General features: G+C 49.4%; 1 protein-coding gene across 1 annotated transcript in view; it reads left to right on the forward strand.

The window, feature by feature from the left end:
- The window catches only part of LOC102454332 (scavenger receptor class F member 2-like), a 264639-nt gene that overhangs the window by 139922 nt on the left and 112318 nt on the right, over positions 1 to 12399 (forward strand). The window lies entirely within an intron of this gene.

Consider the following 12399-nt stretch of genomic DNA (forward strand, 5'->3'; position numbering starts at 1 on the left):
CCCAACAGTCACCATGGCCAACCCGGATCAGCTGGAGCTGCCTCTCTCTCTCTGGCCGAGTTCTTGGAAGCCCTCCGTCTCATGCCCACCAATAAGTCCCTGGGCATGGACAGGCTAACTGTGGAGTTCTACCGTGTATTCTGGGACATCTTCGGTGTGGACCTTGCTAGCGTCTGGGCTGAGTCCTTGGAGAGCGGGGGCCTCCCTTTATTGTACAGGTGAGCTGTGCTTGCCTTGCTGTCTAAGAAGACGGACCTCCGCAATCTAAGGAATTGGCGTCCCATCTCGCTCCTCAGCACGGACTATAAAATCTTCGTCAAAGCCATCTCACTGAGAGTGCGGTCCATGCTGGCGGATGTGGGTCATCCAGAGCAGACCTACACCGTCCCGGGCCGTACCATCTTCGATAATCTTTATTTGGTGCGGGATCTCATAGAGCTGGGGTGTAGGGATGGTCTGTCATTTGCCCTCCTGTCCTTGGATCAGAAGGTGTTTGACCAGGTGGACCATGGGTACCTCCTGGGCACTCTGTGGACCTTCAGCTTTGGGCCCCACTTTGTGGGGTTTTTCCAGGTGGCTGTATGCTTCTGCAGAGTGTTTCGTCAAGCTCAACTGGACCCTGACCGCAGTGGTCAACTTCTGGTGGGGAGTGTGTCAGGGTTGTCCACTGTCAGATCAGCTGTACACTCTGGCCATCGAGCCCTTCTTCCATCTCCTTCTCAAGAGGTTGATGGGATTGGTGCTCCGTGAGCTGAAGGTGTGGCTGGTCCTGTCGGCATGTGCCAATGACGTGCTCCTCGTGGTCCGGGACCCGGTCGACCTGGCGCGGGTGGAGGCCTGCCAAGCTGTCTACTCGGCAGCCTCCTCCGCCCGGGTCAACTGGGTCAAGAGCTCTGGCCTGGTGGTCGGGGGCAGGCGAGCTCCCTCCCACCTACGCATCAGGCCATCCAGTGGAGCACAGGTCCGTTGCTCTATTTCAGCATCTTTCTTTCTGCCATGCATCCCTCCCCGCTGGAGACCTGGCAAGGCTTAGAGTCCAGGGTGGCTGGGCAGTTGAGGAGATGGACGGGACTGCTCCGGTGCCTCTCCCTGTATGGGAGTGCACTGGTGCTTAACTATCTGGTCCCGTCCATGCTCTGGCACCGTCTCAACACCTTGGTCCTGACCCCGGGTTTCCTGGTCCACATCCAGCAGCTGATGCTGCGGTTCTTCTGGCCAGGACTGCATTGGGTCTCTGCAGGGGTTCTCTATCTTCCCCTGGAGGAAGGAGGGCAGGGCCTGACGTGTTTGCGCATGCGGGTCCATGTCCTCCTCCTCCAGGCCCTGCAAAGGCTTCTATATGATGCAGGTAGTCCGGCGTGGAGCACGCTGGCTCACGGTTTCCTTCACCGCTTCCGAGGGCTCTGATATGACGGGCAGCTCCTTTATTTGAGAGGTCTTCCGTGAGACCTCTCTGGGCTGTCAGCCTTCTAACCAGGACCTCCTTTGGACCTGGAAGCTGCTTTCGGCAACTAGGTCCTTTTGGGCCACCATGGGGGCAGACCTCCTCGCGGAGCCCCTGCTACACAATCCCCATCTACGTGTGCAGGCGGCAGAGTCCCCCTCGGTGCGCTGGAGGCTGGTCCTGGCAGAAGTCACCAGGATCGGAGACCTCCTGGACTACAACTGGGGAGACTGGGTGGATCCTCGGGCTCTCGCCCAGCGCATGGGGCTCTCCACCCTACATACTCCCCGGCGCGTACTTCAGGAGGTGAAGGACGCTTTGCCACCCACTGCTCGGATTTATCTAAACAGAGTCCTGCGAGAGGGTGCACCCTGCCTGCCCCTCACCCCTAGTCCTCCTGATCTCTCCATTGGCTCCTGGCCCCACATGCCTTCCAGGCCACCTCCCCCTCACCACCCAAGCCAGATGCACGCATTGCAGCCAGTCCACTTTTGAACTGCACCAAAAAAGTCATCTGTACACGCTCATGCCCCACACCCTTCAATTCCTCACTGTCATGTGCTGCCCAGATAACAAATGGTTGCCACCGACAGTGGATGGGGAGCCCTGGTCGGCTAATCTCTACTCCACCTTGGTTCTGTGGCCTGCTGGGGACATTAGCTGGAGAATCCTCCACAGCGCTGTGAACCACTTTGTCATGGTTCACCCCTGTTCCCGACACTTGCCCCTTCTGTGGCTTAAGGGAGACCCTGGCACACTACTTTCTTGAGTGCGCCAGGTTACAGCCCCTCTTTCGGCTCCTCCAGAACCTCTTGTTGAGGTTCTGGCTGCATGTCTCTCCTTATCTATTAATTTTTGCTCACCCCATCTGTGGTCCCATAAAGTTGTGGGACTTCCTTGTTAACCTCGTCCTGACTATAACCAAAGCGGCCATTTATAAGACATGGGAGCAGAGGTTGGCTGAGGGAGGGGCCTGCGACCATGGGGCCTACTTCCGTTCCTGCATATGTTCATGTATCCAGGCAGAGTTCAACTGGGCGGCATCTGCTGGCTCTCTTGATGCCTTCGAAGGGCAGTGGGTGCTGTCGGTGGCTCTCTGCTCAGTGTCCCCATCCAGTTCCCTTGTTTTTGCCCTTTGACTTTTACACTCATCCCTTTTTTTTCTTTATTTGTACCCCAGAATTATTCGGTGTCTAGGGCTCTCTGGTTCTTCCCCATAGGCTGGAGGGGGTCCTGGATCCCAGTAGGATTAGTGTGCAGCAGCCAGCTGGTCTGGGTCTGTCACACTACATACAGCGTAGGTGAGTGTTGTGACAATTTGACTTTCTTATCCAGCTCACTGTTTATCCTGGAGGGCCTGTAGTAAAATCACTTGTTTATGTCAACTCTTCATTTTCTAGAATCCCTGTCAGTAATTGATGGAGCCTCTGACTTGATGGCAGTGTTTTCCCCAGGAATTGAAAGTGTTCAAATTTACAGTGGGGTGTCAGAGCCAATGAGGGCTGAGACTGTAAAGTTGTCAGTGGGCTGCATGATAAATGCAAATTAGTGCACAGTGGGAAACACAATCTCAATTGTACATACAAAATGTTGGGGTCTAAATTAGCTGTTACCATACAAGAAAGAGATGTTGGAGTCATTGTAGATGGTTCTCTGAAAACATCCACTCAGTGTGCAGCAACAGTCAAAAATGCGAATAGGGTGTTAAGAAACATTGGGAAAGGGATAGATAAGACAGAAAATATCATAAAGCCGCTGTATAAATCCATGGAACGCTCCCATCTTGAATATTGTTTGCAGTCAGGTCACCCCTGAACTTGGAATTGGAAAAAGACAGAGAAGGGCTACTAAACTGACTGGGAGTATGAAATAGTAGCAGAGATTCATAGAATCCTAGAATCATAGAGCTGGAAGAGACCTCAGAAGCTAATCAAGTCCAGCCCCCTGCTCTAGGCAGGACCAATCCCAACTAAATCAACCCAGCCAGGGCTTTGTCAAGCCAAGACTTAAACACCTCTAGGGATGGAGACTCCACTACTTCCCTAGGGAACCCATCCCAGTGCTTCACCACCCTCCTAGTGAAATAGTTTTTCCTAATATCCAACCTGGACCTCTCCCACCACAACTTGAGACCATTGCTCCTTGTTCTGCCATCTGTCACTACTGAGAACAGCCTTTCTCCAGCCTCTTTAGAACCTCCCTTCAGGAAGTTGAAGGCTGCTAGCAAATCCCCCCTCACTCTTCACTTCTGCAGACTAAACAGACCCAACTCCCTCAACCTCTCCTCATAGGTCATATGCTCCAGCCCCCTAATCACTTTGGTTGCCCTCAGCTGGACCCTCTCCAATGCGTCCACATCCTTTTTGTAGTGGGGGGCCCAGAACTGGACACAATACTCCAGATGTGGCCTCACCAGAGCCGAATAAAGGGGAATAATGACATCTCTGGATCTGCTGGCAATGCTCCTCTTAATGCAACCTAATATGCCATTAGCCTTCTTGGCTACAAGGGCACACTGTTGACTCATATCCAGCTTCTCATCCACTGTAACCCCCAGGTCCTTTTCTGCAGAACTACTACTTAGCTGGTTGGTCCCCAGCCTGTAACAATGCTTGGGATTCTTCCGTCCCAAGTGCAGGACTCTGCACTTGTCCTTGTTGAACCTCATCAGATTTCTTGTGGCCCAATCCTCCAATTTGTCTAAGTCACTCTGGACCCTATCTCTGCCCTCAAGCGTATCTACCTCTCCCCCTAGCTTAGTGTCATCTGCAAACTTGCTGAGGGTGCAATCCATCCCCTCATCCAGGTAACGAATAAAGATATTGAACAAAACCGGTCCTAGAACTGAACCTTGGGGGCACTCCACTAGAAACCGACCTCCATCCTGACATTGAGCTGTTGATCACTACCCATTGGGCCCAGCCTTCTAGCCAGCTTTCTAGCCATCTTACTGTCCATTTATCCAATCCATAGTCCCTTAACTTGCTGGCAAGAATATTGTGGGAGACCGTATCAAAAGCCTTGCTAAAGTCAAGGTATATAACATCTACTGACTTCCCCATGTCCACAGAGCCAGTTACCTCATCATAGAAGCTAATCAGATTGGTCAGGCACGACTTGCCCTTTGTGAATCCATGCTGACTATTCCGGATCACTTTCCTCTCTTCCAAGTGCCTCAAAATGGATTTCTTAAGGATCCCTTCCATGATTTTTCCAGGAACTGAGGTAAGACTGACCGGCCTGTAGTTCCCTGGATTGTCCTTCTTCCCTTTTTTGAAGATGGGCACTACATTTGCCTTTTTCTAATCATCCGGGCTCTCTCCCGATCTCCACAACTTTTCAAAGATAATGGCCAAAGGCTCCGCAATGACATTTGCCAACTCCCTCAGTACCCTTGGATGCATTAAGTCCGGACCCATGGATTTATGTACGTTTAGCTTTTTTAAATAGTTCCTAACCTGTTCTTTACCCACCAAGGGCTGTCCATCTTCATCCCATCTTGCGTCACTTGGCGCAGAAGTCCAGGAGCCGACCTTGTCCATGAATACAGAGGCAAAGAAAGCATTGAGTACTTCAGCTTTCCCCACATCATCTGTCACTAGGTTACCTCCTTCATCCAGTAGGGGCCGCACACCCTCTCTGATCACCTTCTTCTTGTTAACATGCCTGTAGAAACCTTTCTTGTTATCCTTCACATCCTTAGCCAGTCGCAATTCCATTTGCGCTTTTGCCTTCCTGATAACCCCCCGGCATTCTCGAGCTATACCTTTAAACTCCTCCCTGGTCATTTGTCCAAGTTTCCACTCTTTGTAAGCTTCCTTTTTGTGCTTAAGTTCACCAAGGATTTCCCCTGTAAGCCAGTCCGGTCTCCTACCATGTTTGCTTCTCTTGCTACGCAGCGGGATGGTTTCTTTCTGTGCCTTCAATAAGGCTTCTTTAAAATACTGCCAGCTCTCCTGGGCTCCTTTCCCCTTCATGTTAGCATCCCAGGGGATTCCGCCCATCAGGTCTCTGAGGGAGTCAAAATCTGCTTTTCTGAAGTCCAAGGTGCGTATTTTAAATTAAAGTGACTGGGGTTTTTTTTTCAGTTTGGAAAGGAGACAACAAAGTGGAGCTAAGATAGAGGTCTAGAGAATCTTGATTGGTGTGAAGAAAGTTAATAAAATGTTATTTAATCCATCACATAACACAAGAAGTAGGAATGAAATTGATAAGATGCAGATTTTTTTTTTAAGATGCAGAAGGAAGTACTTCTTCTCACAACATGCAGTCAGCCCGTGGAATTCTTTGCCAGGCCAAAACTATAATATGGTTAAAAAAAGAACTAGATAATTTCCTGGAAGAAAGGTCCATCAATGGCTATTAGACAAGATGAGCAGGGCCTCAACACCATCTTCTCTGTGTCCCTAGCCTCCGTTTTTCAGAAGCTGGGACTGGAAGACAGGGGCTGGATCACTTGATTATTGCCTGTTCTGTTCATTCCCTTTCCCTCTGAAGCACCTAGCACTTGCCGCTGCTGGAAGACAGGATACTGAGCTAGATGGAACATTAGTCTGACCCAGTATGGCCGTTCTTATGTAAACATTTATTATAATAATAAAAATGTTTAGTACAGAAATTCCTGAAGATAATGACCTCTCAAGATAGCCATGATGTGAGAAATAAGGCATTTTAAAAAATCTTGGCCTACTAGGAAACATGTATTTATATGTGTTTCCCAGTCACAAATCTAGGGTTCTGGAGCAAAGTCACTAAAACCTAGTCCAACAAAGAAATGCTCCTTTAACGTGCTCATGACTTTCCCTCCACCACACTCCATGCACTGTTGTCCTTGGTCAGTGGAGACTCAGAGTTCAGAGGTGCTTTCATGTGAATTCACCCCCCAGAAAGGGAGCAGTGCAGGGGGGAAGGCCCCTTGCTTGTTTCTCCAGCTGCTCACCACTCACTCTGGCCACTGTTGTTCATTGGGCCACTGTTCACTCCACCACCCTGTTGCCAATGGCTCTGTACTGTCACCTTCTGCTGCCACCTGCCACTGTGACCTCTGCTCGTTGGTCTCTGGAGGTTCCAAGAGAGAGCCAGATAGTGCACGCTGGGCTGTCTCTTCCACAGAAACACTATCCCTGAGCAGGTCTAAGCACTTAGATATGATTATCAGTGATTTCAGCTCTACCAAAACAAAAACCAGACACCTGTCTCATCCCGACGTGCCAGTTCCAGCACATTCGACTACCCACTACATATATCTATTTATGTCTTAACTTTATACCCTATCTCAACAAAGAAAGGAAAATCTTATATCTTATATCTTATCTTTACTGCCAAAGCTAACATCTTATGGGTTAACATCCCGCAGGCCTTGCCTTACTGCTAAGGTAGAATAGTGAAAAGTAAAAAGTTTATCAAAAATATATTGGTTTGCAAGCAAGATTAACAGGCAAGGTTGGATTTATAGGCTACAAAGGAGACATCCTCAATCAGGACAGGCTAAATACAGTTCTGCTGCCTTTTACTAGTACAATAAAGATAACATTTCATCATGACCCCCACATTCAATACTAAAGTGATTTGTAAGCCAACACCAGCCTAAACTGATCACATTGGTAGCAGCGCTCTAACTGCTGGATATGTAGTCAGAGGAGGTGACTTCACATAAATACAGTCTGATCCAGAAGCCTGCCCCCCCTGCTCTGGCTCATCACTAGCTATCAAGGGAGAAAAGCTTCAGAGAGGTAGCCGAGTTAGTCTGTAACAGGAAAAACTTAAAAAACAGCGAATAGTCTGGTAGCACCTTAAAGATTAAATAGTTACAAGAGGCTGATAAGAACCATTAGTTTGCACTTGGGAAGGAAGATGACCAACACCAGATTCTTACAAATCCTCATTTGATTGGCCAACGTTCCTGAAACAAATGTGCCAACATTGTCAGAATATACAGCAGTTGTGTAAGAAAGCTAGTCCTTGTTCATACTTTTCAAATCTATGATACTTTTTCAGGTAGATGTATTTTATCATACTCTGTATATGCTTTTAAAGTGTATATTAATGTTTCAATTTAAATGTAAATTTCCAACCAATGACTATAATTGGCAACACTGCATGTAACTAGCTGACCATTGGTGGGGGGTGCTGGGGAAATTCAGGGTGGAGGGGTTACACCTGCATTGGGGGGTGCAGGAAAATCCTTTCTTGAGAGAAATTTGGTCTTTGACTAATCACTGTCTGCTTCACTGCTTTGCTTTGCGTCTTCAAAACTACACAGCTGTGATTAACTCTAGACAGCCAGGGTTCCTGTGCTAAATCACTTTTGTTGGCCTGTATTAAACAGAGTTGTGCATGTGTCTCTCTCTGAGGGTTTTATCAGTCAGGTTTGGAGATTTAGTACCAAACTCAGAAATAGTAGCCAGGACAGAGAGCACCTCTCCTTGTCATCATGGTAGCTGCTAGAGATCAAGGCAAAAGCTGAAGTACTGTGGATTGGAGCAGACCGCAGTAGGGGTTTGTGGCTCATCTCTGAAGTGGGGTCTAGGGACTCAGGGCTCTGTCAGGGCTTCAGACACTTTCTTGGGTGGGAATTAGTGAGTGCACAATCATGCACACCAATGCTGCATCTCCCTTTCCAATTCTCTTGACATTTGAGGTGTATGATCCAGTCTTGGGGCTGGGACCAAGACACTCATGGATTCTCATATGTCCTGCTGGGGTCTGCATTCCCATATGACACATAAAAACCATGCTGGCAGTGGGGGAGAGCTGTGCTTATATTTTGAAGGAGGGCTTTGATGATTTTGTTAGGGAGTTGGACAGTAGGGGTGTGTCTAGACTACAGGGTTTTGTCAACAAAAGTGGACTTTTGTCGACAAAACTATACCTGTGTCTCCACTGCCACTGAGTTCTGTCGACATAACGTCAACAGAACTTGGCAGTTTTGTCGACGGCTGTAAACCTCATTCTACGAGGAATAACGCCTTTTGTCGACAGAAGGCGTTATTGCATCTACACTGTCCTTTGTGTCTCCACTCTCATGTCGACAAAGCGGCTTGCTTTGTCAACAGAACTGGATGTAATCTAGACGCTCTTTGTCGACAGACACTTTGTCGACAGTATCTGTTGACAAAACTTCTGTTGAGAAAAGCCTTACGTACCCTAGCTTTGTGATTGGCTGGCTGAGTCCAGCAGGGAGCACTGGATCATTCCTTTTACACATTGCACCATGTGGTTCCAAACCTGTCTATGGAAGGACAAGGTCAAGCCTGATGCATAGCTCCTGGCAGGGAAGGCTTTGCAGGGAGCCCAGATGTTTGCTGACTTGATGCTGTCCAGCCTTTTGCTCCTGCTACTTTGTTCACTGAAAGGAAAGCAGTGGTGTTTTTGTGCCAGTGCCCCCTTCACTGTCACCCACCCCAAGGGTTCAGGCCTCCAAAATCATGAGATTGACTTTAAAAAGTGGGAGATTTGAAAAATATGTTTTTGGTTTATTTGCCTTCTGGTCTTACATTTTGAGGATTCCCATTTCCTAAATGGAGTTCCGTGATGACCCTTCCTCACCAGCTTTGCTCTCTTTCTAAGTCAAGAATTAGTTTTCTTGCTGCTGTTGTGCAGACTCACCTGGGCTCTGGCTCTCATGGACTGAGTTTTCTCTGATGTTACCTGTGGGAACATTGGCCTTCTAATTACAGAAGCACTTTAGGTCTGTGTTCCTAGTCAGGCAGAGCTGTGTGCTTGTGTCACTGCAGGGCTCTGATATCTGAACAGATACTTGACTCTCTAAGAGCCATCCCCTCCAGAAGGCTTTGTCAGTGGTTTAAAGCCCTGCAGATGAGTGAAATAGAACTTTGGTCAGACGTTACTCATTGCTCGGGCTTACAGACACACTTCTGAAAAGGACGTGGCATGGCTTTGCTCAGGATAGAAAGCTTTGTGGTCATTTCCCCAAAAAGTATGTGGGAATTTCTCCGCAAGGCACCCAGTGACATCAATGAGAAGCAAACCTGCATTTACTGCTGACAGAAGCACCACTAATTACAAGAAGGGAAGGAAACCAAACAGCTGGAGGCTGTTCCACTATCATGATCCCCCAGGAACTGAAAAGCAGAAACTTTGGGAAAGAGTAATACCAAGCTCACAGCAGGGGCCCTCAATCTCACCTCTATCTCAAGCAGTTCCATGGAGTATAAATAATTTGCCATTGCACCTGGGGGTCTAGACTCAGGGGGTACGTCTACACTGCAACACTCATAGAATCATAGAACCATAGTGCTGGAAGAGACCTCAGAAGCTCATCAAGTCCAGCCCCCTGCTCTAGGCAGGACCAATCCCAACTAAATCAACCCAGCCAGGGCTTTGTCAAGACGAGACTTAAACACCTCGGCTGTGTCTAGACTGCATCCCTTTTCTGTAAAAGGGATGCAAATTAGACCTATCGCATTTGCAAATGAAGCGGGGATTTAAATCCCCCCCGCTTCATTTGCATAAACATGGCTGCCGCTTTTTTCCGGCTCGGAGCTTTGCCGGCAAAAAGTGCCAGTCTAGACGGGGATCTTTCAGAAAATAAAGCCTTTTCCGAAAGATCCCTCATTCCTTTTTTTCCAAAACAATTCAGTCTGAGACAGGCACCCAACATAAAAAATGTCAGCCCAAAGTTTGGCTCAGTTATAATCAACTGAAAATAGGGTCTTATAACAGGAAATGTCAGGCATCATATATATAGTAGCCCAATGTCTGTGACTCTGTAACATTGAAATGCTGGCTGTTCCCTCTGGACGGCGCTGTTGCCTGAGTCACGTCCCCGTGCTGCATGGGGAGCGCGGAGCCCAAACGGCCGCTTGCACCACTTGCTCCCCCGTGGCGGCCCAGCCATGTATGTCACCACCCCGCCCCCCTTCATGCCCCCCTTCGCCTCCCGCCATGGTGCTCAGCTGACTTCTGCGCCACTCAGCTGGGCCGCCGCAGGGGAGCCCAAATGGCCGCTTGCTCTGCTTGCTCCCCCGCGGCGGCCCAGCGCAGAAGTCAGCCGAGCACCATGGCGGGAGGCGAAGGGGAGCGGGGCGGTGACATGTGGCATGACAGCAGCTCCAGGCCCTGCCCCCTGGCCGTGAACGTCACCACCCCATGCAATGAGGAGTAACAGTTAATTCGAGGGAAGGGTTTTGGATTGGACTGCCGCGTCTACACGTGGCGAGTTAATTTGGGCAACCAGCATTTTAAAATGGCGACTGGCCATTAATATGCTAATCAAGCGTGGGATATTTAAATTCCGCGCTTGATTAGCAACTTCAGTATGCTTCATTTGCCTCCCTAGTTCGAACTAGGGGGCAAGTGTAGACATACCCTGACAGATTTCTCAGGACGGCTACCTCAAAAAAGGGATGGTCCTGGGAAGACATGGAGAGGTGGCAGCCCTAGTCACATGCTACACTCATGCAGTGCTGCTAATGAGTGGATGGTTGCATTCCATGCCTGACCACAGCTCATGTAGAGTGGTCTACACTGATTTAGGCTGGAGGACACGAAGGAGCTTGGAAAGGCTGTGTTTCTGTATTTCCAAGTTCTTGGAGTGCTTGCTAAAGCCCAGGAGGTGTTCAAGGAGCCAGGGCTACAACCTGTGGGCTAGACCCATGGCCTCTTGGCTGATGAATCAGGTGAGGAAAAAGTGTGACTTCATTATCTATTGAGATTGCCAATGCCTCCCCTTAGGCCTGCCTCCAGCCATGCAGTTAAGCATGTAAGGAATCCCACTGAAGTCAATGGGATTAGTTAACCCATTCTCATCATACTCCTACTGTCATACGTGGTTTGGTGATTGCTCCATTGGGGCCATAGTGAGGCCAAAGTGCCAGCTTCAATTAGCCATTCTGCTAGCAGGACCCCATCCCTGACTAAAGCACACTCTTGAATCACTTGTAAGGAAGGTTGCCTTTAGGTACTGACAGCAATATATGGGGCCCTCAAATTCCCAGGAGCCCTTTCTGCCAGCTGTTAGATTGCTGGTCTCATCAGTAGTAACTCCTCCTGGTGGTGGACCAAGATGAGTTACTGTGGATCTGATTGCATCCACAGACAGCACTGACTGTGAGGTCCTGTCCTATGCAGATCCTCAGATGGCTGCCAAGTGCCCTGTCTGTGGAGCCCAGCTTGGATGGTCAGAGTTGTGCTTAAGTGGCTCTGTTCTTTTCTTACAGGAGGACCTGCACAAAGGGCACAGTTAGGTGTCCATTTATCTCACTTGAGGAGATTTCTGCGTAGGGTCTTGTCAGGGCTGTTCCCCACTCTGGCACTCCAAGTGCAGAAGATGGGGGCCCGCAAAGAGCTCAAAAGAAAAAAAAAAACGTTGCCTCTACAGGCACTGGTTACAAAAACTTCCCCCCAGAATCACAATGCACAGATTTTGAGGAACTGCTGCCACCATCAAGTGATTTTTATCCCTAAAACCGGGGGTGAACACTTGAACCCACCCCCAGGGTGTCACGGCTCACGGGAACTCCCACTCCAGTGCAGCATCCCAATCTTGGGATGCCCACTCTCACCTGGGAGGTCTGCCCCTCTGCCTCCGGGACAGCGCCTCTCAGGGCCTCCAGCCCCCTGCCTCCGCCGTGAGCCCCTTTGGGGGGGTCCACTCCCTCTGGACCCCTGGGGCCTCCACTCCCAGAGGGTATGTCTACACTACCCCGCTAGTTCGAACTAGGAGGGTAATGTAGGCATACCGCACTTGCAAATGAAGCCCGGGATTTGAATTTCCCGGGCTTCATTTGCATAAGCGGGGAGCCGCCATTTTTAAAACCCCGCTCGTTCGAACCCCGTGCAGTGCGGCTACATGTGGCATGAACTAGGTAGTTCGGACTAGGCTTCCTAGTTCGAACTACCGTTACTCCTCGTGGTACTGAGGTATGAATACACAGAGAGGGCTGTGGGGAGCCAGTAGGGTGCTTGGACCCACTAATGTGGGATTCTCTCTC

Source organism: Pelodiscus sinensis, chromosome W (genome assembly GCF_052426305.1).
Source record: "Pelodiscus sinensis isolate ZL-2025 chromosome W, ASM5242630v1, whole genome shotgun sequence".
Taxonomy (NCBI): domain Eukaryota; kingdom Metazoa; phylum Chordata; order Testudines; family Trionychidae; genus Pelodiscus; species Pelodiscus sinensis.